Source organism: Lissotriton vulgaris, chromosome 3_2 (genome assembly GCF_964263255.1).
Source record: "Lissotriton vulgaris chromosome 3_2, aLisVul1.2, whole genome shotgun sequence".
Classification (NCBI taxonomy): Eukaryota; Metazoa; Chordata; class Amphibia; order Caudata; family Salamandridae; genus Lissotriton; species Lissotriton vulgaris.
Window position 1 is genome coordinate 12,109,755 of NC_141690.1, and position 27,981 is coordinate 12,137,735.

General features: G+C 47.9%; 1 protein-coding gene across 1 annotated transcript in view; it reads right to left on the minus strand.

Moving 5' to 3' along the window:
- Positions 1-7,590: 7,590 nt before the first annotated feature.
- Positions 7,591-27,981, minus strand: part of WDR19 (WD repeat domain 19) — a 637,672-nt gene continuing 617,281 nt past the window's right edge. The window contains exon 37 of the mRNA XM_086963976.1: positions 7,591-7,929. The gene's annotated coding sequence lies outside the window, so the exon portion shown is untranslated. The remainder of the gene's footprint in view (positions 7,930-27,981) is intronic.

A 27,981-nucleotide genomic window follows, 5' to 3' on the forward strand; every position in this document is an offset into this window, starting at 1 on the left:
GGGTGGAGACTTGGAGCCCGAGGAGTGATGACTGTGGCCCGCGAGCATTCTCTGGCGCAGCCCTTGAACCAGGAACAGCGCTGGGATGAGTGCCGGACCTCCAGCAGCTTCCGGTGCCGCTCCCTCAAGGCCTTCGGGCCATGGCCCGACAGTTCAGACAGGACCAGGAGTCGTGGTTGTCTCCAGGCAGTAGAGGCAGACGGCGTGGGGGTCCGCCACCGACATATTGAGACGGAAGGTCCCACAAAACTTAAACCCAGGCATCCCTATGTGCACCAGAGTGAACCAAAACTTACAGGAGACAAAAGGTCTCAAAAAGGTAGTCAAAAAGTGACTAAGGTACGTGCACTAACCGGATCTGCACTTACTGGCTCAGAAAAAGAAAGAACTGACATTAGCGCGCCTGGGTGGTGCCTAAGTAGTCTCTGTGCCGTCATCTCGGCGCAGATGACGCCAGCGACGGACGCGGAGCACACAACGCCAGCTGCACAAGTTACTTACCTTCGGTAACGATAGATCTGTAAGAAACAGTAGTTAGTATTAGATTCCTTACTTTAGAATACCCCCAGGCGTCAGACTGGATCCGGAAACTTTTGCGTAGGAGTACCCTTGCGCGTCGGTAGGCGTTGTCTGTGGCTCCGCGTCTGTCGTCGGTGTCGTGGGCGCCGGGATGACGTCGCCAGAGTACTTAGATGCCGCCCTCGCGCGCTGACATCAGTTCTTATACACAACTTTTTCCGCGCCAGAAACACAGAGCCATGATAAAAACCAACACTGGTGCCATGAAACTAGGGCCCTGAAAGGGGATGACCTTAACCCTAGATATCGGTTCGCAGAACGGGGAAGATGGGTGGGGCAGTAAGGAATCTAATACTAACTACTGTTTCTTACAGATATATCATTACCGAAGGAAAGTAACTTGTGCATCTGAAAGAAACAGCTTAGTATTAAATTCCTTACCTTAGAATAGATACCCCAGCAATACCAACCCCGGAGGTGGGTCTGCGAACCAATGATCACACCAGAAAGTCCTGGAGAACGGAACGGCCGAAAAAGCCATCTCTCCAGACTTGGCTGTCCAGGCAGTAGTGTCTTGCGAACGTGTGCAGCGAGGCCCACGTAGCTGCCCGCTAGATGTCCTGCAAGGGGACTCCCCGGCCCAGGGCAGTAGTAGCCACCGTAGCCCATGTGGAATGAGCCCGAAGCCCCACAGGAGGCTCCTTTTGAGCCAAAGAGTAACAAGCCTTGATGCACAAGATGACCCATCGAGAAATGGTTCGCTTGTGCACCGCCCGTCCCTTCTTAGCGCCCACGTAACCAACAAAGAGTTAGTCATCGACCCGGAAAAGGTGTGTGCGATCAAGATAGGAGAGCACATGTTTTGGGTCCAGCCGGTGGAGCCTCTCTTCCTCTTTGAAGGGATGCGGAGGCGGAAAGAAGGTGGGGAAAGTGATGGACTGCCCAATGTGGAAGGCTGTGACTACCTTGTGCAGGAAGAGGGTTGCGTCCGGAACACAACTTTGTCCGGATGGACTGAAAGGAGGCTTCGAAGAAAGGGCCTGGAGCTCACTCACTCTCCTGGCAGAGGTGATGGCAACCAGGAAAGCGGTCTTCAGAGTAAGGAGGCGAAGAGGACAGTTATGAAGTGGCTCAAAGGGAGCGCACATCAGAAAAGTTAGAACAAGGTTCAAGTCCCACTGAGGCATTACGAAAGGAACTGGAGGAAACATATGAGTGATGCCCTTAAAAACCTATTTACAACTGGGGACTTGAACAAGGAGGGCTGATCAGGTAGCCTTAAGAAGGCGGAAATGGCCGAGAGGTAGCCCTTCAGAGTGCCCAGAGGCCAGAGCCCTGCTAGGCAAGAGAAAGAAGAAAGTGGAGAACCTCCGAAAGAGGGGCAGAAAAGGGATCGACAGCCTTTACTGTGCACCATGCCACAAATTTGTTCCACCTGCAGGCGTATAGCGATTTTGCGGAGGGACGCCTGGCTGCCAGAATGACATTACAGACTTCAGGAGGCAAGTCAAATGGCTTCAACTGCCGCCGTTCAATCTCCACGCATGTAAGTGGAGACTGGACAAGTTCGGGTGGAGGACCGTCCCCTGCTGCTGCGACAGAAGGTCCTCTTGAAGGGGCAGACGAATCGGGGGATCAACAGATATGCTGAGTAGCTCAGGATACCAGAACCTCCGTGCCCACTCCGGAGCCACAAGGATGACTTGGGCCCGGTCGCGCCTGATCTTCTTCAGCACTCTGGGCAGAAGTGGTATAGGCGGAAAGGCGTACAACAGACCGCAACTCCACTCGCGACGAAAAGCGTCTCCGAGGGAGTTCCGCCTTGGAAATTCCAACGAGCAGAACTGATGACATTGCGCGTTCTCTTCTGTGGCGAATAGATCTAATCAAGGCTCTCCCCACTGCTGAAAGAGGCCTTGCGCCACGTCCGAGTTCAGACGCCATTCGTGATCCATCATGCACCGACGGCTGAGTTTGTCCGCCCTGGCGCAGAGCCTCCTGGCATAGGGTGCACAACCCCATCCCGCCCTGTTTGTTGCAGTACCACATGGCGGTGGTGTTGTCCGTGAACACCTGCACTACACTCCCCCGGACAGAGGGGAGGAATGCCCTAAGTGCAAGCCAGATCGCCCGCAGCTCCAGAAGGTTGATATGGAGCCGGGACTCCGCCGGAAATCAGAGGCCTCTGATCTCCGCCTCTCCCATGTGGCCTCCCCAGCCCTGGAGGGAAGCGTCCGTCACAACTACGTGCTCCGGTTGGAGTAGGGAGAGGGATCTGCCGCTGACCCAATCGCAGTCCGTGAGCCACCACTGCAACTGTCTTGCAGTGCCCTCCCAAATCAAGACATGGTCGGACAAGTTGCCCTGATGCTGGGCCCACTGAAACTTCAGGTCCCACTGTAAAGCCAGCATCCGTCACCTGGCGTGATGCACCAGAAGGATGCAGGAGGCCATCAGCCCCAGGAGCCGCAGCGTCAACCTGACCGAGACTCGGGATAACGGCTGAAAGATCGGAATCAGAGCCTGAATATCCCTCTGTTCGGGAGGATAAACCCGAAACTGCGCCGAGTCTAGAACCGCTCCGATGAAGAGGAGCTTCTGAGAGGGACACAGGTGTGACTTCGGCACATTGTCGGATGTCTTTTGCTTCTTGGTCTTTTATTTTTGTGGAACTTACCGAAATGACCGGGCAACTTCGACAAACTTCGACGAAGATTGATGGCTCCATGACCAATTCTGGGACCTTTCACTTGACTGGGCTGGAGACCATCGCAACAGCATCGCTCGTCAAGCGTAAAGGAGCTTGAGGGATTTTCTCCATAAGACATTAAGATGCAAGATATGTCATTGACATCTATCTGTAACAGGTGCAACAGGGCTTGAAGCAAGCTTTTCTAGTGGATAACCTTGCCAAACTAGGAGAAAAATTCTCAAAAGACTTTAATAAAAGGTCGAAAAAGGGTCAGTCAAAAAGCGACTGGGGTTGCTTTCTCCAGGTCACCGCTCACTGGCGTGGAAATCAAATAACTGACTTCAGCACACTCGGATGGCGCCTATATAGGCACTGCACACAACACTTCTGATGCAGAGGACTCCACCTACTGGCTCGCAGGGGTACTGCTCACAAAAAAATGTTCAGATCCAGTCTGACACCTGGGGATAATTGTAAGGTAAGTAATCTGTGGCTGAAAGTCTCTATCAGATACAGGCTTCTGAAGGTTCACTCTCCACTTTCACTTTTAGGTACTGGTGTAATGGCTCTGAAATGCCCTGAGCCCTGCTAAACAGGACTCTCCATGTGCTCTGACCCTCAAAATGGTGTATGTTTAATTGGCTTGTCCCCAGTTGGCATAATCCGACTTGCTTGTAAGTCCCTAGTATATAGGACCAGGGGTAACTAGGGCCTGTTGTAAGTTGAGGTGTCTCTCGTAGACTGCAGCACTAATTTGTGCCTCCACAAGTACTATAAAGTAAAACATGGCTCTTGATCTGCCACTGCAGACTAGAAGGGCAGTTTAAAACTGCTAACTTGACTTAAGCATGTGAAGTAATGGCAAAGCCAAAACCTCCCTTATTATTAATGTATCTAAATCATTCCTATGGAATGCTAACGAGCCCTAAGTCACAGTGCTGTATGTTAAAAAGTGATACCTGTACTTTTACATGTTCCTGGAGTAAAAACCCTAAATTGCAGTTTTTACTGTGGAAAGGCTAGTAGCCCCATTGGCAAGTATAGCATTATAGGCTGGCAGCCCAGCCCTGCTAACTTCTGAATGGAACTCCTAAGATTGTTACTGTTTGGTCTGTTTGGTATTAAAAGAATCAGTACATTCAATCAGATTCAATAGTTAAATAAAATGTAATGTCACTGGTAGGAAAAGTGCAACTTTAAAAGTTGTCACTGTAGGTGCCCAAGTTTTCCAGCACCTGTTTACTGATATACATGGGGTTTGTCCTACATACAGCTTCCTGCCCTCCTGTGGAGACGTGCTGACTAGACATAGGAAAGGATACAATAGGGGCCTGCATTGGAGAGAGGTGTTACCTCCCTAGGGCATCCCTTTGAAGGGCAAATGGGTAACATTTAGGAGAGGGGCACTCTATTGTTTATGCAGATAGTCTGGCATTAGGGACAAGAAAGGATAAGCCAGCTGTCAAACCGTTTTTTCCAGGGGTTTGTAGCCCCTTCACAGTCAGCCCTCTAGGGGTGGGCTAGGAAGCTCTGATTGTCAAAAGAGGGGTCTTGCCATGTTGGGAGTGGGCAGCATGGTGCACCCTGGGATAGCCAGTTGCCACACTTCCCAGGAAGCGGTCATCTGGTGGACCAGTGGCTACCAAACGTATCCTACCCTGAAATAATGTTTTGAAGATACCCAGAACTCATATCTAGACTGAATTGGAAGATGTGATGAAGAAGGACTTCCCTGCTGCACCAACGAGAACTGCTCGCCAGCTAAGAGAGACACTGTACCTGCCATGTCCTGCTCAAGGAGAAGCAGTCTCCAGATCCTAGTCAAGCCAAGAGAGCTCCAAGGGCCAGCTGACTGGCCTCCTGTTGCAGCACAGGGACACAAGAGCTGAAAAGCCTGCTGGGGCAAGTTGTTAGCCTACCACCACCGCCATGCAGCACCAAGGACAAAGGCCCGACCCACAGAGTTGCACCCCGGTTCGCTGAGCCTGGTAGAGCTGTCTGAGAGTTGCTGAGACCCTCATGAAGCCAGTTATCAACCAAAGAACGATTGGTCTGTGTCCACGACAATGGATGACTGATAGTCCAGTGGGTAACTGGACTTCGGCTAGAACGGAGAGGACTTTGTGAGATATCAACGCTGCAAACAGGACCCCCTTCTCTGCGGGTCGAGGAATCCCTTCAAGAAGACCCCCATTGATCTCATTGCATACGCAGTATTCTTAAAACATCTTCAGTATTCTTCATCCAGTGCATCAGGACCACTCCATAGGAATCCTTTGCACAGCAGAAAAGTGCCTGGAACTGCTGAAGGATCACTTCTTCTGTGAAGGCAACTGTTCTTGAGGACCTTGCTGGTCTCCCTGACAAGCTTCATGTCGGAAGTGGTCACCCCAAGTACTTCTACCAACTGAATTCACTCTTGCTTATGTTTTCCTCTGAAAAGTTTCTTAGTGTCTGACCCAGATGGGATGCATGCACATGTACGCCAACATCAGTTCCTTTCTTTCCACACCTCCAGATGCCGATCAGGGAGCTCCACTGGTCTCTCTGAGACTGTTTTTTCCCCTCAAGCTTTTCATGTTAAATTTTAGCGTCAGTGTGAGGGACATGTCTCCCAAAAAGTTGTTAGGCATTAAGCCTTGAGGCGAAGAAGTAGCCTTCTGATGGCTTACAGGCTTTTTGGACCAGAGCCAAGACTAATACTACTGCATTGGGATGTAGTGTGCTTGACCAGGGCTTGTGCCAGGTTGCAACGTGGGCGACTTTACATGCTTTCTCGAAGGACTACTGTCTGGAAAGCCCGGTCCGGCGAATAGAGCATTTTGCTTTTTCGGTCCTGCAAGACTTTTTAGTTTGAGCCAGTTCACAGACCCATCTCCTGGGAGGTACTGCTCTGTTAACTATTCTAAGATGAGGACTATGCAGTTAAAAATCACTATCAGAATAGAAGTTACTAACCTTTGGTAACGCCTCTTCTAGAAAAGAATTTGTCTAACTGCAGATTCTTCAGCGACCCACCCATCCTCCCCATTCTGCGAACTGCACTCTTTCACCTAGAAAGATCCTACTTTACGTACCTGCACACCAGTCATGACAAGTTACAATTTTTGCTCCACATCTAAGAGCGTGGAAGTGTCAGGAAATTAGATGATTGCAGCACACATGGGTGACATCTATATTGGTCAACGTACATCACATCCATCCAGAGTGGGTGATGTGATTGAAGAGCCCAAGGCACCGTCTCCTAGCATGCAGGGGTACTGCTTCAATGTTTTCCAGATCCAGTCTGAGTACTTACTACTAAATGGGAGGATATTAGATAAGGTAAGAAGGGATTTAGGGAGGGATATGAAACTGCACCCACCCACAAGTGTACCCACTGCGATTCACAAACTACACTTCGAAAGTTACTACAGTCACAAAGGTCTCCAAACACTAGTAAATGTACACCAGTGCAGCCTTTGAGTATGTTCAGCCTCACACATGGCCACTCACAGACACTGCAACACACAAAATATTGGAGACAGAGGCTTAATATAAAACCAGATAGGAAAAAATGTTAATTAAAAGAATTTTGACTGACAGAACCATATTTTTTGTTTAATGTTAGCAATTATGAGCACAATAATTATTATATTATAAAATGTAATATTTTTAAAGTTATAGTTAAAGATTTAAACCTTTAAAAATATTATACATAACTTAATAAATTTGAATGTATGTTAAATACAAATAAAGTGCTAGATGTATGATAAATGTTTACATTATTTTTAATAAATTGAATTATTTAAATATACATTACATTCATTAATGCACATTTAAATGAATGTGCTGTGGCATTTTATTTTATGTGCTCTAGATTTAAAAAAATAGCTAAAAAAAATCAATAACATTTTTGTACTATTTGTTTTGAAAGTTTAGCAAACTTAAATTTTTACTATATTTCACAATAGGGAGACCCGAGACGTCCGCTGAACTGTGAAAATTTAGAAGTAGTAACTTTACACTCACATATTTGTCTCCATTTCCTAGTTTCAGGGGATTAGAGACCCATATGTGGACACTCAAAAATGGCAAACAGTAGTAAAGTGACTCCTAAGTGTTAGGGTCCATTTACACATAGGTAAATCTACAAGTACTAGTTTACTTTTGTGAATAGGCCCCACAGGTTCTAGTCCCACCATGAAGGTAGCTTTGTCATATTTCAACAAGCCTGTAAATGTCTCAAACTAACTGAATTTGTATGCTGTAAATAACTACCTCTTGTACAAGCATTAGATCAGCAATATATTTTAAATGGCAGCAAACAACTGGCCCCCAACAACTAGTTTGGAGGTATAAATGGCAATTTAGACATAAATAAGAGAAATATTAAATCATTTTATATAGAAAATATGTAAGCTTTAATTAAATTAATGCCATTTCTACATAATCTAACTGAATTCAATGCAAAATATCAATAAAGGTTCAACAGATATGTATGCAACAATTTCAACAATGCTTGGAAGAGATACAGGCTTTTTCGCAATTACAAATATACAACTTTGACTCAAAACAATTGAATTGAATAGCCAATATTTTATAAATACACTATACAAATTGCATGGCACAGAAACATTTCTGAATAACCAGAAATTCAGTTACATGCATGTTTTCATCCTTTCATCCTTGAAGACTGAAATATGCTTCTTAAATGCCCAGTCCAGAAGGAATTTCTCCTAGGAAGAAAAACAGTAGTATAATTAGAAACTGTGCATAAAAGATATACAACTTCCAACCTCCTCATTCTGTTCTTTTATTTCCAACTGGTCGCACTCTCAACCCTCAGAAGCTGGGTGGTGGTGTCAAAACCTGGTAATTACCAACCCCTGTTCTTAAAGTCAGAAATCTATTTGTCTAATATCCTTCCTACTTTCTAAGAGATTTCCAACTTCTATAGGATTCACACAAGTACATATGAAAATTACATCTATATATTTCCAGTTGTATTCCAACTTTCCAAAAACTGATCCTACTGGATTTACTAATATGTGAGAAATAAGAAACACATTTTTCTTTTATCTCCTCTTTCTGCTGCACTCCCATGCCTAAAAAGACACTATTCCTGCATTCAACAGGAGTAGGTTTACATGACTTTCTTGGATGGGAAAAAGCCTGTTATAAGTATTTGTAAGCACACTATTACCTGAGATGGTATCCTGGGTCTGAGGCAGGTGAAGCCTGGCCTACTGAGGCCTGTCTAGTGAGCTATTCCAAGAGCCAGGTCTTCAGCTTCCGATGTAATTCAGGAAGTGAGGAGGAGGCTCCAGGATATGTAAAAGCAAGTCTGTTCAGGTCTTGGGAGGGATGTGTGAGAAGGCTAGGCTGCCACTTCTGGTTCTGCATATGCGTGGGGTGTATGTAAGACTCCGGTAAAGTGGAGGCACCTGGTAGGTTTGTGAAGACATTGAAGAGGGTCGAGTTGAGTGAGGATTTTTGCGGTGCTCCACAGATGAGATTGTGGGCATCCAGTGTGTACGGGGACTGTGTTCTTCTGGACAGGTAATGCAGATACAGCAGAGAGTGGGTGCTTGTATTCCATTCTGGTGCAGGGGTCGGATGAGGTGGGATACCATAGCAAAGGCAGTAGCAGTGGAGAGGCCAAGTAGGATGAGGGTGGCTGTGACTCCTCTGTCCAGTATCATGTGGATATCGTCTGTTAAGGTGATGACAGCTGTTTCCGTGTTTTGATTGGGTCCGAAGCCAATGGAGTGACATTGAGGAGTTGGTGGTCATTGAGATGGTTGGTGAGGCATTTGTTGATAAGATTCTCCAAAATTGTGGATGGGTGCGGGTGTAGTCCTTTTGTGAAGGTTTGGTGGGGACAAGTCTGATGGTGCGGAGGTGGTTTCATCTGTGGTGATTATGGGTCGATGGTCAAGATGTGGATTCTGATGGGTCTGAGGGTCAAGGATGACGCTTATGGAAGTTATCTTGCTGAAGTAGAATTGTGATAGCCTGTTGAGGGGTCATGCTTTTAGAAGCGGGTGCTGGGGATGTGAAATCCTTCACAATACCAAAGATCTTTGTTGCTGTTGGAGCGGAGATTGACCTGTGTTAGCGTATTAGGGTGGATTTGAAGATAGTCCAGTCCTTGCTATCTTAGGTCACTTTTCATCTGCCCCGCTGTTGTCTGCAGTGGCGTTTTGACATCTTGAGTTCTGTGTTTCAGCTGGCTTGTGGTCTGGATCTCGTGACTTTGGTGGGTTTGAGGGGAGCCAGGGTGTCAGCTCAGGTGTTGATCTAGTTGTTGAGGTTGGTGATGGCATCTATTAGGCTGCTGTTATGTTCAGGCTGGTGTTCCGTGAGTAAGGTTATCTAGTCTGTCTCTGTTGTGCTGTTCCAGTCTCTGCAAGCTAGCCTGGTGTCAGCGGCTGTATGATGGTGTGGGACAGGAATGTTGAATTTGATAAGGGCATGGTTGATCTAGGTGATAGGCAAGAGCTTGTTGACAGGGATACTGATGCAGATATGGTCCAGCAGGTTTCTGGCGAAGTGTGTGGGCTTGTCACTCTATGGGTGAGGTTAAAGTTTCCTAGCTTGCCGAATAAGGCTATTATTTCTTCAGGTCCATGGAGTCTTCTAGGTGAAAGTTCAGGTTACCCAGGAGGAAGTTATTTGCGTTGAGAATAAGGGGCGCAATGAAGTCAGTAATGGTGTTAACATAGTCGGTACATCACCGGGTTCAATAAGCACATCCAGTATCATCAGCAGTTTGTCTCCGAACCCAACAACTGCCCCAACAGGTAACCTATCATCAGCAATATATTTCCAGGTTGAGCCAAGCCAAGCACCAAAGCTCAATCAGCTAGTACCATCAAGGAATATTCAACCTCAGTCTAATGCAGAGTGTGAAGTCAATCTGGAGCCATCTCCCACCGTGAACCCTCTAGCTGCAAGCCCAGACATTCGAACACCCCCCTCAACAGCAGTAAGCAAGATCAGACCAGTACAAAGAATGGTAGTTACAGAGCGTCTCATAGGCAAGTCAAATAAAGGAGACGAAGAAAGACCCTTGACAACACTAATTAAGAAACCCGTCTCAGTGACCTTGCGCAAAACAGTCTCTAACAAAGCGGCCTCGCATCCTTGAAGTGAACTCGTAACCCCTCAGCAACAACTACCTTCAGCTCAACGGAGAATGGACCAAACTACAAAAAAGACTGAGTCCCCCATCACTGTTACAGAGCATAACTTGGCTACAGGTAGCTCTCACACCAAACTGTTGCTAATTCCGGAGTATACCTCACAAGGCCTGCACAACATCTTACATCGAGGAAACATCCTCAGACTTTTTTAATCAATTCCAGAACTCGTAACCTGGACTTTAATGACATAACTTCAATTGAATTTAAACCCTGTGACAGCAATCAAGAAACCAAAATAACACTAATTACATTAGCATCCGATGCAATAAAGGAACTGGTTCAATGAAAGGCAGATCAATTCAACAGTTAGGGCATTAAATTAATAACTCCCAGTGTCCTACGGTATCCATCAATACTTGCAAATCCCCCAGTTCTCCCCAGTCATTGGGGAAATCCACACTTTTCAATACTAAAATTGGCTCAAAGCCGCACTGTAGATGGAAATGATGGTCAAGCAAGAGAGCGTCAAGCCACCTCAAGGGCCATCTGGACCTGCTTGCCAGCAGCCCTGTTCCGGGGTTCGAAAGATTGAAACATCACTCCTCTTGGTCTAACAACATGTTCTTGGAACATCAATGGCTTTATCATGAAATCTCATTCTGTCGATATGTTGGAATTTATAAAAAAAAAACACATCATATTTCTCCAGGAAACTTGGTTGGTGACAAGCATTCCAATAGAAGGCTACCTGGAATTTTGGTCTCCCGCCTTAAGACAGCACAAGTACGGCACACCTCAGGGAGGGCTTTCGATTTATGCTGCCTTTAAACTAAACTTAAACATCAACAAGCTAGAATTTGATGAAGACTGGATTATCTGCATCAGAGTCACAAGCCTTAATTCGACAAGACAGGTGATCTTGCTCAACATATACATTTCTCTATATGCCAGAGAGAAAAAGGCTAAATTGGATCATTTGACCCAGACTGTGTGTAATTTATTAGGCGAACATGGAAATAAACCCTGTCTAATTTCAGGTGATTTCAACACAAACCTCTTTCAAACATTACAGAGGAGTATAATGATATACATACAGCGGTCCCATTACATCTAGCAGGCCAATCGAAACCTGCCAGTAACAGGACGGGCAAATTAGGAGAATATACAGTTATACAACTTAACAGTATGGGTTAAACTATACTGAATGACAGTTTTCCCATGGATACTCCACCATCCTGGACAAGAACAAACGGTCACACCCATTCATTTTTGGACTTCACGCTAAGCAACAATGAAATGCTTCCCCTGATAGAGAATTATTTCATCACATCACTCGGAGAGAGTGAACACCATCCTCAAATAATCAGTTTATCTCTCAATGTCGCCTGTCACTCGGCAACTAGTCAAACAACAACCGGAATTCGCACAGAGAATCTCAAAAGGCTATAATGGTCAGATCGCTCAATCCCAGCAATAGTGACAAAATGCAGAACTCTCCTAGGAGCAAGGAGAGAAGTTGACACTGCACCAATAGAAGCATGGGAGTTGCTCTCAAACCAACTACTCAGTAAATTTCCGTCAACCAGCAACCAATTACGTATCTCAGCTGAGACAAAATTTTTTTTAAACTCAACGTAACTTAGCCCTACGTAACACCAGGAAGAGTCCAGGAGCTGCTCTGTTACTTAAAATTTACCAGCAAGCCCCAATAAGCATTTAGGCAAGCTATTTAACAAGATAAACAAAAACTGCCAATCAGTTTTGGCTGAAATTAGTACATGCCAGCAAAAACCTCAATCCAAAGTTATTTTGGTCCCTTGTGAACAGGAGGATTCTGGGCTCATGAGGGCAAACATAAGCAAAGCTGAATGGGTATTGTTTTTAACAGACCACTTTAATGAATCCAAAAATGGAGAGGACCGATTCAGCATCTTCATACCATCTAAACCTTCGCAGCCCTTACTGGAAACAACGAGTGCTGGTATGCAAGTTCTGCAAAATGAACCGGCCGTTCCCTCTCAAGTTACTAACACTATCGCTATTGTGAACCAGCAAGATGATCTCCTGTTAAAGGTTTCAAAGGCTCCGGAAGTTCTGAGATTAAAAATAGCATGCATCATAAGCAACGCCCAGTCAGACGGAGATCCCGGGCCTAACGGTCTTCCCCAGGCCCTGTATAAATGAGATCCTAATATGTGGTCTGAACATCTAGCCCCTTTATTCTCTTACTACTGGCTCAGCCATCACATACCAGAGTCATGGAAAGGAGCCATTATCCACCCCATCTGTAAAGGAGGTAGGAGAGCCGATCCCAAAAAGTATAGGATGATAGCTCTCCTGGACGTCAAATTCAAACATTACGCCAGTCTTTTGCTTGAAGAGCTGTTTTCTTGGGCACATAAAAGCCATTATCTACCTTTTAATCAGACCAGATTTGTGGTCAAATAAGGAACAACAAGTAATCTGCTCGCTTTATCTGTATTGACTGAGAAAGCAACAGTCCTAAGAATGCCACTCCATTGTTGCTTTGTCTACTTTAAAGCAGCCTTTGACCGGGTGCCCAGGGGTCTGCTATGGTATAAACAGCAGAAATGGTGAATCCCTCCTGTCCTCTTAAAGGCAATAATCCAACTCCAATCAAATACTTGACCTCCTATAAAGCTGGGAGAGGGATCTCATGTCGCAAGAAAAATACAAACCTCCTGCAGCGTTAAACAAGGATGTGTGATGGCTCCCCTCCTTTTTAACCTTTTTATTTCTGATTTATCACAGTTGCTGGACAATGTCAACTCCCACTCTCCTCAACTAGGCGGATCCTGCATAAGGAATCTGCTATAGGCAGACAACCTTATTTTACTCAGCCACACAAGGGTCGGTCTACAGAGGCTTCTAGATCAGCTGCTTCCCTATACAACAAGAATTAAACTTATCGAAAACAAAGACAATTTCTTTCGGGAATCGGAAGCAGCCGAATGGTGGGTGGCTTTTTAATGGCAAAAACATTGAAACTGTGACATTCTATAAATATTTGGGGGTCTATTAGGACTCAAAGGGAACTTTCTCAAAACAAAAGTAGGTGGATGAGGCAAAAGCCTGTTAATCGAGGCAGCATTAACGTAGCTTGCGAGGCAGGTACTTGGTCCAAGCTTAACTCCACTTTTAACGGTTATGAAAGCTACGATTATAAATTGCCTATCTTAATGCTGAGTGGAGCAATTTCAATATGGTGAACAAAATAATAACAAGAACTTTTGAACGAGTATGACACCTGCCGAAATGCTCATCCCCAACCCAGATAAGACTAGAGTTCGGCCTATTAGTTCATTAAGGGGTTGGGGCTGGCGCCTTCACCAAGTTGTGTAACAGACTGCGTAATTCACGGGAAGGATTTCTGGAGGCTAGGCTGTGGCAAGAAATATCGGCCAGCAAAGTTGGACAAAAACACTCCCTGCAATTGCTGGACGTAAAAGAATACTGGAGAACCAACCCACCCCAGCAGGCACTAAACATATCCATTAAAAGAAGAGCCTGACTTTGGTCTTTTCATTCGTATAGGGCACAACTGGCAAAAAGAAAACATGCCTGGATGGTCCTTACGGGGTTTGATACTGGAGCAGAGACACCCTATTTATCAAGCACTTATGCAGTTCTATGCAAAAAAACATTTTTGGCCCCGAGGATGGGTGAATGGCCTTTTTTACAACATCTACCAGATTGGTGCCGCCCAAGTGCCAACACCGAGTGCAGGGGGAGCGGGCACCACTTGGAATCGATTGAGCATGTGGTATGTGTCTATTCCGCCTTACTCAACGACAGAAGTATTCTGCCGTGGGGAGAATGGGACAAACTCGGGGTCAGGTCGTCCTGACAAGCCATCATAGCAGCTGTGAATCCAGAAAACACGATGCTTAACATCCGGTTTGCCAAATTCGTTAAAAGAACAAACATTTAAGCGCAGCAGAATCGCAAGTAACCCTGCTCCAGCCTGTACATTCTTGATGATACCTGAGACTACATTTAATTTTCGAATCTCTAGAGACAATCACCAAGTTTGCCTCCCTTTTTCTTCTCTTTTTTCACCTTCCTAACCTGGGCCTGTCCCCCCTTTTTAACAATGAAGTTTTAGTGTCTGCTGGCCTACACCCTTCATTAGACAAATGACAACGCTGGAAAAGTGTGCATATTTAATATCTGGGACACTATGCCTTCTATGAAATTTTAGAAACATTATTGCTTTTTTTATAAAAGGTTCGCTTTTATTAAGTCCTTTTCATACAAATTAAATATTTTCTAATTGTTTTAAATAATCAAACAATAAAGTCAAATTCAATAGTCGGTGCATAGTCCTGGAGGTTTGTATGTGGGGGTGCAGTTAGCGTTGAATTTGTAAGTGATGTAGAGTTTGGAGGGCAAGTGTTCCATGTTGTTGGGGATTGTTTCTGAGGAGGAGGTGCAGCTAATGGTGTCCTTTAACATTATGGCAATTCTGCAGGTTTATGTTGCCGGTCCTGGCTACAAAATAGCAAGGTAGAAGGGACGGCTGTAGCGATGTTGAGGGTCGATGCAGGGTTAAGCAAGGTTTCTGTGAGGATCCGCAGGTCCGGTGCATAGTCGTACAGCATGTTCTATACACCTGTGGAGTGTTGGCTGAGTAGCATGCTGAACAGCGAGGTGTGCTGTGCTGTCGGTGGGTGAAGAATGTGGGTGAGAGAGAGGGGTGGTAGCAGCGTGGCGAACAGCAGCTTTAGTTGAGAGTGGAGAGTCATGGTGGGTGGGCCATATGGGTTTGCCTTTGACATGCCAGCAACATGCCCACTTCGTGAACCCACTACATATGTCATTAATTAAATGGGTCCTGGGAGGGCCTGGGGGCGGCGCAAAAGAGCACACAGTGAGGCAGTCAGGAAAAAGGTTAAAGAAAGGTTTAGAGCAATGAAAGAGCAAGAAGATGCCAAAAGAGGCAAATAGAATCCACAAAATACTTCACACAGAGTCAGATCCACTCTGTTTTACGGATCCAGAAGACTGGATGATGTCTTTGGATTTGCGGGGCTTGTATCTACAAAGAGGAGTACGTGCAACAACCAGGGAATTTGCTTCTTCGGGGGCACTAGCCTGCACCCCAGCTGGGGTCCCGCAAACCGGACCTGGGCTTACTACCTGTTATACCACTTCACAATGGTACAGTTGTGTACGCAGTAAAATGTTATCTCTTCATAATTTTTACATTCTTCAATTTCTACTACAACCATGATACTTCAAACCTCTATTCTGTGTATGTTCTGCATAGTTTTGCGTCTAATAGAAACCTCTAATGATACAAGTTCAGTTTCTTGTGTGTGTGGTTTCTTTAGTAAAGCGGTGAGAGGAACCCAGAAAAAAATACCCATCTTTGGCAGGTTTGTCTTTACCTAATCTGTATCTTTTTCCAGGTATGTTTAGGGGTTCACAAGACATCGGTCTGTGTTCCACACTCCGAATTTTAGTTGTTATACTTGTATTTTATTGGATGTGAGCGAGATTAGCTTGGACACATGACAGCATCACAATCTTCCTGTCACTAGACATTGTGCAGAGAAAACTTCCTTGCATTTGATCTCAAGACGTTTGTGGTGGCCTTCAATGAACACATATGTCACTTCAAGGCAATGACAAACAATGACCCCTTGGACTGCGACAACTGTTATAAATATATGACATTTGTTAGGACTGTACAGGAATTTACTTTCAAACTTACCAGATCAGATGGAAGCACTCTGACAATAATACCACTAGATGTCCCTCCCTAAAGATGGTCCATTACCCAAATTACCTACAGCTCCTGAAATGGCTATTGTCTTTTTCAGGAAAATATTTTTTCATCTTCTCAGTCCACGACAGTAGACAATCTCAGTCCATGCTACACTTCTAACTGGAAGGCTGCTTGCAAAAAACCTGAGAATCGATATTGAGATTTTATACAAAGACCAACAGCAAAGCAGAGTGAGCTATTGAGCAAAGCCTAATACGTTTCATTAAGACTACTTAGTCAGTGAAACACCTTTCTTATAATTCATACTCCTAACGTGTTTTTCTGCTTTCTTTGCTTTCTATGAATACTCTCCTCCTATTTTACCAGTCAAAGTGATTACTGATGTCATGTTGCTGCAGTTGCTGATCTCTTTTCTGTTCTTCAGATGACAAAGAACTTAGTGCCCTCTAAGTTTACCTATCAAGCCTCAGCAAATACAATATGGCATCCTTCTACAGTATCAATTGCCTGTCAAAAAGTCAAGTTATAGTTCAAATTTTTCCTGCGTGATGTGTGTCCAAAAAGCTTTCACCTCTGTTTTACGGTCCTTTTCTTATTTTGCAGTGGTTTTGTTTACCTGCAGTAAGGATTTATTTACTCCTTAAATAGAGGATCTATACAGTCTCATGTTTATCAGATCAAGCCTGCTCTGAGGCCTGGCATGGTTGTCTCCTCCACCTTCATCTGTCCTAGTGGATGAGCATCTTGAGTAAGTGTGCATTTTTGGTGCACCACTGCAGTTTTCAGTTTGTAGTACACTGGAAAGTTTATAGAGTAGCAGAACAGTCTTGCAATGCATTTTCCCATTCACTGTCTTCTGTTGTGCAGAATAATTTTTTCGAGTGAGTCAATTCTGAGATTACAAGAATTTTAAAGGAGTGGTATAGTGTCACATTGCAGCCTTCTGTGGTTCCCTGTGCTCATGTCCAATCCAGCACAAGTGCAGAAGTTCAAACTCAGCTCTGCAGGGGGATAGGAAATTTGAGAAAATGGGTCACAGTGCTCTCTGGCAGCAAATAGTCGTAAAACAACCACTGTTAGATTGTTACCTCTTGATGCATTTTGTACAGTTAACCCAGATAAGCATGGCTGCCAACAACTTTCTGGTCAATGGTGGTAGAGCTCAGAGCTGCGCTTGAATAGTGCGAGCCAACTACCCTTGGGTAACTGTGGGCGGACCCCCAGCCCTGGGACCGCCCTGGCCGTGGTGTTGCCGCTCTTGTAGCGCCCCCCCTTGCAAGGAAGCCTTTCTGGGGTGCTGGATAGCCCGATGGAGGCGTTGTGATCGAGGTGTGCCCGCCCCCGGGGGAGCGACTGGCCTCCCGTACCAACACTGACACTCTTCTCCAGGCGATCCACTCCTCTAGGACAGCACTCAAGGGGAAAATAGGTGCAGTGGGCACAGAGGTGACACTCCTGCGGCAGGATTTGCAGAATCTGGTGATCAGGTTCACAGAATCGGAGACTAGCCTGGGAGAGGCGGAAGATACCCTACAAGATCTACGTAAGGGTATGACATACTTGCAATCATCGTATAAAAAGATCTACAGTGGCAAGTAGATGATGCGGAAAACAGGGCATGCGACAATAATTTCCGATTTGTGGGCTTTAGAAAAGGAATTGAGGGATCAAACTTGTTGGACTTTCTTCATTCTTGGCTCCTGCGCATATTTCCAAAGGACAAATTCTCTATCTGCTTTGTCATAGAAAGAGCCCATAGGGCACTGATGGCCCGGTCACCTGTAGAGGCACAGCCACGGCCTGTCATAGCCTGCTTCTTAAACTTTCTCGACAGAGACAGGATCCTTAGAGAAGCTAGGAAGCTCGGGGAGATCCGAAATGAAAATGCACGTATAATGATCTTCCCAGACTACAGCAGAGAGGTGCAGAAACAGAGACACATTTTTGACTCGGTGAAGGCAAAGCTGCGAGAACACGAGATGCAATACATGCTACTCTTCCCTGCAAAACAGTAAGTGATTTTCCTAGGCAGATCTCATTTATTCCAGACACCAGAGGAGGTATGGCAGTGGCTAGAGGAACGATCCGCGCTGGAGCGGCCGGAAATTCGACCACGCCGTAAGCAGTCATCGTCAGGGAAATGCCCGGCGGTCCCCAGGCCCTCAAAGATCATTGAGACCCCGACAAGCTGACAAAGACCGACTTCGGGAGGCAACCCCTTATGCACCGAGGGATAATGGCAGACCCCGAAGACGTAGTGGCCAATCACTGGACTCTCACCTCTCAGCGGGCTTGCGCACTCTCCGTCTGACCATCCGGATCCGGATACAGAGTCTGAAACCAGAGACACTACCTCCGGAGAGGAGGAGGAAGATGGGCCCTCTCTGCACCCATTGGCGGCCCAAATAGTGGCAATGGAGCAAGACACAGCAACAGACAACCTGGCCTCACAAAGGGAACCACCGGACTCGCACTCATGAGCATGGGCTTGTGAGGTTGACTGTGGAAACAAACTGAGATTCCGGAGTATGCCTGTTGGACACTTACCCCCCTTGCTGCTCCACCTGCTGAAACCTGCGAAGTTTTGAAGACCTCGACTGTACAGTGGACGAGAGGCCTTGAGTAGCCACGGACTTGGGCTCCTTCCAACCTTTCTTTTCTATTTCTCCCTTGATCGTCTGAGCCTTTCTCTTTACCTGTTTCTCTTTCTCCTTTCTTAAAGCAGTGCTCCTTTTTCTTTGGACCTCCACTGTTTGGGGGAGACGCTTTATCTAAGAACTTCTGGGAACACTGCAGGAGTTTGAACTTGTGGCGTAAGTTGGGTTTGGGGAGGACGTTAGACCTCCACCACCTTAATGCTCATCCTGGAGCGCCTGGCAGAGGATGCGACATCGTGGAGGAGGAAGGTGTAGTGGGGGGTAGGAATGGGGGGTTTTCAACAGTTCATATTACATGGTTTGTTTTATTTTGTCCTATTTTGTTGTGCAGCAGTCACAAATTTACAAAAGCGTGCCCAAGTACCCACTTCCCCCATAGCATAGCCACCCATGCTTATGTGTCCAGAAATTGCTCACAGACACTCTGTGATTGAGTCAGGGTCTAGCCCCTCTCACTTGGAATGTGAATGCCTGGGGGATAGAATTAAATGAGAGCTGGTGTCCTCATAAAACGGATTCACCCAGACGTGGTTCTCCTACAGGAGAACCACCTTAGGGGCACGAACTGCGGGTTTGTGGTGAGGGGAGCCTACACTGTCCTAGCGCATGCGGGGTACACCTCCGGTTCTCGGGGTGTAGCCATTCTGATTAAAAAGTCCCCTCCTTAAAAGGTGACACACACGTGGATGGACCCCCAGGGAACGTACGTGGGAGTGACATGCACATGGGGGAAACGGAAGGTCACTATTGTATCAGTTGATGCTTCTCCAAAGCTACAGGTAAGGACTCTACATGGGGTGACTGACATCCTCTTGGAGACACCGAGCACGATGCATATCATTGGGGGCGATTTTAATGATATAATGTCCATCCCCAAGGACGGCTCCGGGGATCATGCTGACCCCTTCCCCCCCGACTACACAGTTGGCTCAACTGACAGACACCCTGGGTTTGGTGAACGTGTGGCGACATCTACATACAGACAAACAACAGGATTCGTATTATTCTGGGGCACAGAGGGTTCACTGACGACTAGACTATGTCTTGCTTACTCGGGGTGTTTTTGAGAATATCTATGAGGCGGAATATCTGGCCCGTGGACTTTCTGACCATTCACCCCTGTTTGTTAAGGTAGGGGGAGGTCCCAGGTGGGACGAGGGAGCTGGAGGCTATCAGCCTGGGATCTGCAGAACAAAGAGGTGTTACAGGGACTCCGGGCTGGACAGAGGAGGCTAAAGCACAGGCGACCCTCCATAGGCTATATGATGTGGGGGATAAATCTGGAAAACTATTGGCTTGGCTTAGTCGTAAGGAAGTGGAAGCCCGATGGGTGGAGAAAGTAGTAGATCCCCAGAGAAGGATGCAGACGGGAGACGCACAGATAGTTCAGACCTTCGCCTCCTACTTCCATAACTTCTATGAGGCCCAGGAGCTGGGAGCCCCATCGGAGATTGTAGCATACCTGGAGACTATCCGGACCCCGTCTTTGGGTGACGATGGGAGGGAAGGACTGGAATCGGACATAACGGTTGTTGAACTTAAGGACGCGATAGCTAGATTGCGCCCTGGGAAGTCCCCGGACTCGAATGGTCTCCCTGCGGAATTCTACAGGAAAGGGGCGTACCTCTTGTCAGTGCACCTATTAGTGCTGTTCCGGGACGCGGCACAGGAAGGGGTCATACCTCTGTATCTCAGAATGGGCATGATTATCCCCACTTACAAACCGGGGAAACCTCCCGAAGATTGGGCTTCCTACCGCCCAATTTCCCTCCTCGTCATAGAAGTCAAACTCTTGGCTTTCCATCTCCGCCAGGTCATCACTACCCTGGAGACTGGTCAAGTTTGGTATTGGCCCCAAGTTTTGACGCTGGATAGGCCTTCTATATGCGGATCCTCGCACTCGGGTTAAGGTTAATGGGCAACTGTCTGAAGATTTTCCCAACAGGGCTGCCCGCTATCCCCCCTACTTTTCGCCCTCAAAATAGAAATAGTGGCATGCGAGTAGAGATACGAGGGTTCCAAATCACCCCGACTGACGTGGGGAAGAAAAGATCTCACTCTATGCAGATGATATCTTATTATATGTTACTCGGCCGGATGACACAATCCCCGCCCTGTTTGAGCTCATGGGCTGATAAGGGTCCTTCTCGGGATATGCCATAAACTGGCACAAATCGGTCATATATAGCCCAAGAGTCTTAGAGGTCTGTCCCTCTCTCCCCGGGGCCCTTCAGGTAGCGCAGGCGGGGTTCACGTATTTGGGGATTTATTTCACCATGGACAAAAAACTCTTGTATCAGAATAATACCCAGCGGGTCATAACTAATTTTGCTGCCAACGCATTGTCGTGGGAAGCACTCCCTCTCATGATCCTTGGCCGGGCGGCGATGTTTAAATTGATCACCTTGCCCAGCTTCCTATATGCCCTACAAAATTAGTATTTCCCCCTCTCCAGGCAGACATTCTGGGTAATAGATGTGGAATTGCGCTCTCTGCTGTGGCTCGGGAAGCAACTGAGAGTCGGGCTGACCACACTACAGTGGAACCAATACAATGGGGGGATATCTTTGCCAGATATTGAGGCCTACTATTGGGCGGAACACCGATGAACCAATGGATACATGCTGAGGCAGACCACCCCACTTATAGACTAGAGAGAGATACCATGACACAGCGTACAGGCCTATATTTCCTATATGGAGGGCGAGGTAAGGTTCACCTACTCCCAGCCACACAAGTCACACTGGAAGTCTGGGACAGAGCGACTAAGATAACAGGCTGGGCACGCAAACCAACAAAGCAGCCGCCAATCTGGCACTGCTCCTGGTTGAAGGAGCTCCACAAACTTAGGGGCTTTGGGAGATGGGATGACATAGGCATCTCCACCATAGGAGATGTAGTGGCCAAGGGAGAACTCAAAAGTTTCAGGACATTAGCAACAGAATGCAGATTACACACTTCCCAATTTTTAAAATATGCGCATCTAAGACATGCTTGGTTAGCTGAGAGCTCGCTCTCCACTCCACTGCCGGAATAGGCACCGCTGGAAGGACGCCTATTACAAAAACAGGTATTCAAAAAGGCAGTCTCTCTAACATACCGGACCCTGAATAACAACATGCCAGACAGACTGGGGAAGCGGAGGGAATCGTGGGAACAGAACCTTGGTACGTTAGAAAACATTGCCTGGGAAGCGGCTCTGATGCACCACAGAGAGGTGGCCATTAAATCCCGCCTCTGACTTATCCAATATAAGATATTACACAGAGTATACTACGACAGAGCCCGACTCTATCGCATGGGCCGAGCCAGCGACCCGAATTGTATGAGATGCGGACAGCCACAGGGGGACTTCTATCATACTATCTGGGACTGCCCCATCATCCAGATATACTGGGAACTAGTATTGGGAGAACTGGGCAAAGTACTTGGCCAAACACTACCCCTAGACCCCAAATTTATACTATTGGGCATATCCGGAGATGTAGATTTGGACCGCCCACAGCTTATTTTTGCAATGTTGGGGCTGGTGGTGGCAAAATGAGACGTGACCCGCACTTGGGGGGGCGACGCTACCTCCCCAGCTTCGAGAGTGGAAGATGGGGATGGACATGTATATGGCAACAGAAAGGGTCACATACAAAGTGAGAGGGTGCCCGCAAAAGTTTCGTAGGTAATGGGGTAAATGGGGAAAATATTATGGGCTGGATTGAGGGTTGGGAGCCGACTAGCCAGCCAGTGATTGGGACCATGCTGTATCTCTGGCGAGGTGGCCAACGGGCCTGTTTTTCAGACCCTCTGGGAAGACGCACGATGTGGGGGAGGCCTTTGCAAGATTTAATCATTGTTGGGGAACTTCATATTTGCACCGCCCGAAAGAGGGAGGAGGTGGAGCTTTTTACGATGTGGATGGTACATAAATGTCTCTGCACGACTGTAACCAAATGTGACATGCTTATTGTTTTTTGGTGGATGAAAATGCAAATAAAAATATTTATAAAAGAAAAAAACTGTGGTAGAGCTAGCCAGTTTGCTATTTCAAGGTGAGTAGACAGCAAGGAAGAAACATTTCAAGCACTCTCTCACTGGCATCCAATATTTTTGTGCATTGACACTGCCTTGTTACTGCTCAGCTGTTGTGTTTTTTTGTTCAGTCTAGGTCATGCTTGCAGTGTTGTTAGTTGCTGTGCCTGTATGTTGTATTGCTGTTGAGTTTTCCATAGCCACCTTTTTTTTGCCTGACACGTTTTTTTATTTTAGCTTCTTCTTTTTATTGTTAGGTGGTGTTTTGTGGTTCTTGTTTCATGCCTGCTCCTTCTAAAGATTCAGTTTTTTTGTAATATTCCTTTCTGGCACAGTTTTCCTGCTTCACTTCGCAAACTTGTTTTCTTAGATCTTATGTCATCCCGAAGATGTTGCAGTTATCACCCCTCCAGCCAACATCAGAGTAAGGTAAGGGTTAACTTAAGGGTACCACAAGTTACTACGTCTGTAACGATATATCTGTAAGAGACATTAGTTGGTGATAGATTCCTTAACTTAGAATATCCCCAGGCGTCAGACTGGACGCAGAAAGTTTTTCGTCAGCCGTACCCCTGCGCATCGGTAGGTGGCATTGTGCGGTTCTGCATCTGTCGCTGGCCTCGTAGGCGCCGAGATGACATCTCGGAGGCTACCTAGGCACCACCTATGCGAGCTGACATCAGTTCTGTACATGACTATCCGCGCCAGGAACGCAGAGCCATGCAAGAAACGGACCACTGGTGCCATGAAGCTAGGGCACTGAAAGGGATGACCTTAACCATAGAAATCAGTTCGCAGAACGGTGAGGATGGGTGGGGCGGTAAGGAATCACTCACTAACTAATATCTTTTACAGATATATTGTTACACAGGTAGTAACTTGTGCATCTGAAAGAGACAGGCTAGTGATAAATTCCTTACCTTAGAATAGATACCCCAGCAACACCAGCCCCAGAACAAGATTATACCAGAAAGTCACGGAGAACAGAACGGCCAAGGAAGCCGTCTCCCCGGACTTGACTGTCAAGACAATAATGCTTGGTAAACGTGTGCAACGAGGCCCATGTAGCTGCCTGACAAATGTTCTGCAAGGGAACGCCGCGTCCCAAGGCAGTAGTGGCTGCCGTTGCCCTGGTAGAATGGGCCCACAGGAGGCTCCTTAGGATTAGGGATTTATAGAGCGCGTAGCTACCCTTAGGCATCCCAGCGCTGTATGAGACATGACAAGGGAATTCTAGCAGATACGTTTTTAGTGAAACAGCCATGTTTTCAATCTTTTTTTAAAGGTCAATTCATTCTCGGTCAACGAGTAACATGCTTTGATGCACAGAACGACTCACCGAGAGATGGTTCGTTTGTGCACGGCCCGACATTTCGTGGCACCCACGTAGCCAACAAAGAGTTGGTCATCCACCCGCAACTGTTGTGTGCGCTTTAGATAGAACGAGAGTGCACATTTTTGTTCCAGACGGTGGAGCCTCACCTCCTCTTTTGAAGGATGCAGAGGTGGAAAGAAGGTGGGCAAAGTGATGGTCTGCCCCATGTGGAAGGGCGTGACAACCTTTGGCAAGAAAGGACGGGTCCTTCAAACCACCTAGTCCGGATGAACAGAAAGGAATGGAGGTTTAGAAGAAAGAGCCTGGAGCTCACTCACTCTTCGGGCAGAGGTGATAGCTACCAGGAAAGCCGCCTTCAGAGTGAGAAGACGTAATGGACAGTTATGAAGGGGCTCAAAGGGAGCGCACATCAGATAGGTCAAGACAAGATTTAAGTCCCATTGAGGCATTATGAAAGGCACAGGAGGGAAAGGGTGTGTAATGTCTTCAAGGGAGCGATTAACAACCGGGGACTTAAAAAGAGAAGGCTGATCCGGAAGCCGTAGAAAGACGGAGATGGCAGAAATATAACCTTTGATAGAGCAGAGCCCTGTTGGGCCAAAGAGAGGAGGAACAGAAGGACCTCAGAAAGAGGGGCAGAAAGGGGATCCACAGCCTTTGCTGTGCACCATGCCACAAATGTGTTCCTCCTGCAGGTGTATAAAGGCGCAGAGACTCCTGACATAAGTTCCACAGCCCCACCCCACCCTGTTTGTTGCAGTACCACATGGCGGTGGTGTTGTCCGAGAACACCTGCACTACACTTCCCCGGAAAGAGGGAAGGAATGCTTTCAGTGCAAGTCGGATCGCCCGAAGCTCCAAAAGGTTGATATGGAGCCGGGACTCCGCCAAAGACCATAGGCCTCTGATCTCCGCCTCTCCAAAGTGGCCGCCCCATCACAGGACGTAAGCATCCGTCACCACTGTGTGTTCCCGTTGGGGAAAGGAGAGAGATTTGCCATTGACCCAATCACGATTCGTGATCCACCACTGCAATTGTCGCGCAGTGCCCTCCGAGATCTGGACATGATCGGACAGGTTGCCCTGATGCTGTGCCCACTGGAACTTCATTTCCCACTGCAGAGCCCGCATATGCCATCTGGCATGTTGCACTAGCAGGATGCAGGAGGCCATCAGGCCCAGGAGCCGGATGGTCATCCTGACTGAAACCCGGGATAGAGGCTGAAAGATCGGAGTCATAGCCTGCATATCCCGGACTCGCTGCTCGGGAGGATAAACCCGAAACTGCGTCAAGTCCAGAACAGCTCCGATGAAGGGAAGCTTCTGAGAGGAACTCGGGTGCGACTTCGGCAGGTTGATGGAGAACCCCAGCAAATGCAGGAGGTCGGCCGTAGTCTGGAGGTGGGAGACAACTGCCTGGGGTGAGCCCGCCTTCAACAACCAGTCGTCGAGTTAGGGGAAGACTGGAACCTCTGATCTGCGCAGATGAGCTGCAACCACCTCCATCACTTTTGTGAACACCCGAGGGGCACTCTTAAGCCCGAAGGGGAGCACAGCAAACTGAAAGTGCTCTTGGCCTACCGTGAACCGTAGGTAACGCCGGGTGGCCGGCAGGACGGGGATGTGAAAATATGAGTCCTGCAAGTCCAACGCTACCATCCAATCTCCAGGGTCGAGGGCAGCCAAGACCTGAGCCAGAGTCAACTTCTCCTTCCTGAGGAAGCGATTGAACTTCCTGAGGTCCAAGATGGGGCGCAGGCCCCCTTTCTCCTTCTTGGGGACCAGAAAGTAGTGGGAATAACAACCACGTCCTACTTCTGGCCCAGGAACGTGCTTGATGGCCCCCTTGGCCAAGAGGGCCGTGACTTCCTATTGGAGAAACGATTAGTAATCCCCCGACATGCAGAGGAGCTGAGGTGGCATAGCTGGGGGGGCAGACTCGAAGGAGAGCGAGTAGCCCCTTCGGATGATTTGCAGCACCCACCCGTCCGAAGTGACAGAACGTGCCAGTGGGAGCAGTGATGACAAATTCTGCCGCCCACCGGCATGGTGCGCACCCCAAAGCTCGGAGTAGGAAGGCTTTGAGGCAGAAGCTGCGGGAGCCGAGGTGGACTGATCCACACACTGGCCCCCTGATCCGCCGAGGCAGGGGTCATGTCCGCGGCCGCGCGGAGGTTGGTTCTGCGCAGGCTTTTAGCTGAACGATCATGTTGGGGCGCCCCTTCCGTGGCCACAGTAGGAACGAAAAGCAGACGTGGCGGGCAAGTGGTGGAAAGACCCAAGGACTTGGCCGTAGCCCGGGAGTCCTTAAAACGCTCCAGTGCACTATCTGCCTGATCTCCAAACAGGCGGGTACCATGAAAAGGCATGTCCATAAGGAAACTCTGAACATCCCCGGAGAATCCCGTGGACCGTAACCAGGCGTGGCGACGCAGGGCCACTGTGGTGGAAATTGTCCTTCCCAGTGAGTCTGCGGTGTCCAGGCCACACCGGATGGAGAACTTTGCAGCATCTTTACCCCCAGCCACAGCTTGGGAAAGCAATGCCTGAACCTCCTCCGGACACGGAGGCAGCATCTGCACAACCGTGTCCCACACAGCATGAGAGTAACGGCCCAAGAGGCATGCGGTGTTCACCGACTGCAGTCCAAAGCTGGCACAAGAACACAGTTTCTTGCCAAACTGTTCCAGCTTCTTAGATTCCTTATCCGGTGGGGCAGTAGGGAATGCGCTTTGGGAGGTGGAGGCTTGGATGACCAGGCTCTCTGGAATTGGATGGTTCGTCAAAAAGGCAGGGTCACCTCGGGCAGGGCGATGACGCCTGGCCACGTTCTTATCCACGGGGACCCCGGTGGCGGCCCTCGACCAGGTGTCCATCAACACATCACTTAACGCATCATTGAACGGTAGCAGAGGCTCCCTAGAGCTTGCCGCCGGCTGAAAGACTTCAGTGAGGAGGTTAGTTTTCAGAGTTACAGTAGGCAGGTCAAGGGCCTCAGCTGCTCTACGGAGCACCACATTGTATGTAGCACCTTCTTCCATGGCCACAGCAGGAGGAGAAACAAAACCAGGCTCAGAGGATAGGTCAAGGCCACCTGCATCCTCTGACTCTTCTGCCCACTCCTGTTCTGATTCGCACTACCGTGCAAAAGGGTCCTCAGACCCCTCCTAGTCGTCCCCCTCTTCCAACTACCTGGAGGCACAGGCTGCACGGGAGGAACAGGGGAATAAAAATGGTCCAATGGCACTGGGAACTGCGTCGGTCGGCGCTGGTCCAGCTCCATATCCCAGTTAGGGTCCCAACCTGGAGCAAAATTGTCCGGAAACCCGGGCAAGGGCAGGGGTGGAACCAACAGAACCCATTGCGGCGCCGGGGCCGGAGCCGCCTGCGGCACAGGTAGCAGAGCCAGCGACAAGGGCGGGCCCCCAGGTGGGACCGCAGGGCCCGAGCCCGAGACCTGAAGGGGTGGTCCATGGCCACAAGCAAATCTTGCAGCTGGGCCAGAGAAGACGACGGACTCTGATAAGGTGGGTAGGCCGCGGGACTCACTGGCTCCAACAGAGCTGCGGGGGAGGTACTCCCTTCCCCCGTCCGAATCCAGAGACTGACGGGGGGACCTTGGAGAGCATAACACTTCTTTGACTTCTTATGACGTCTCTTGCCCGACCACGAGGAGCGGTGATGAAGGCTCCGCGGTCGGTCCCTCAAGCGACCCCGGGACCTCGAACGGTGCAGAGACGACTGCCGGGCCTCCAGCAGCTTACGGGACCGCTCTTGCAAGGCCTTCGGAGCCATGGCCAGACAGTAGGAACATGACTCCAAACAGTAGAGAGAGAGACGCCTGGAGTCAAAGACTCAAAAAAGCGGAGACAAAA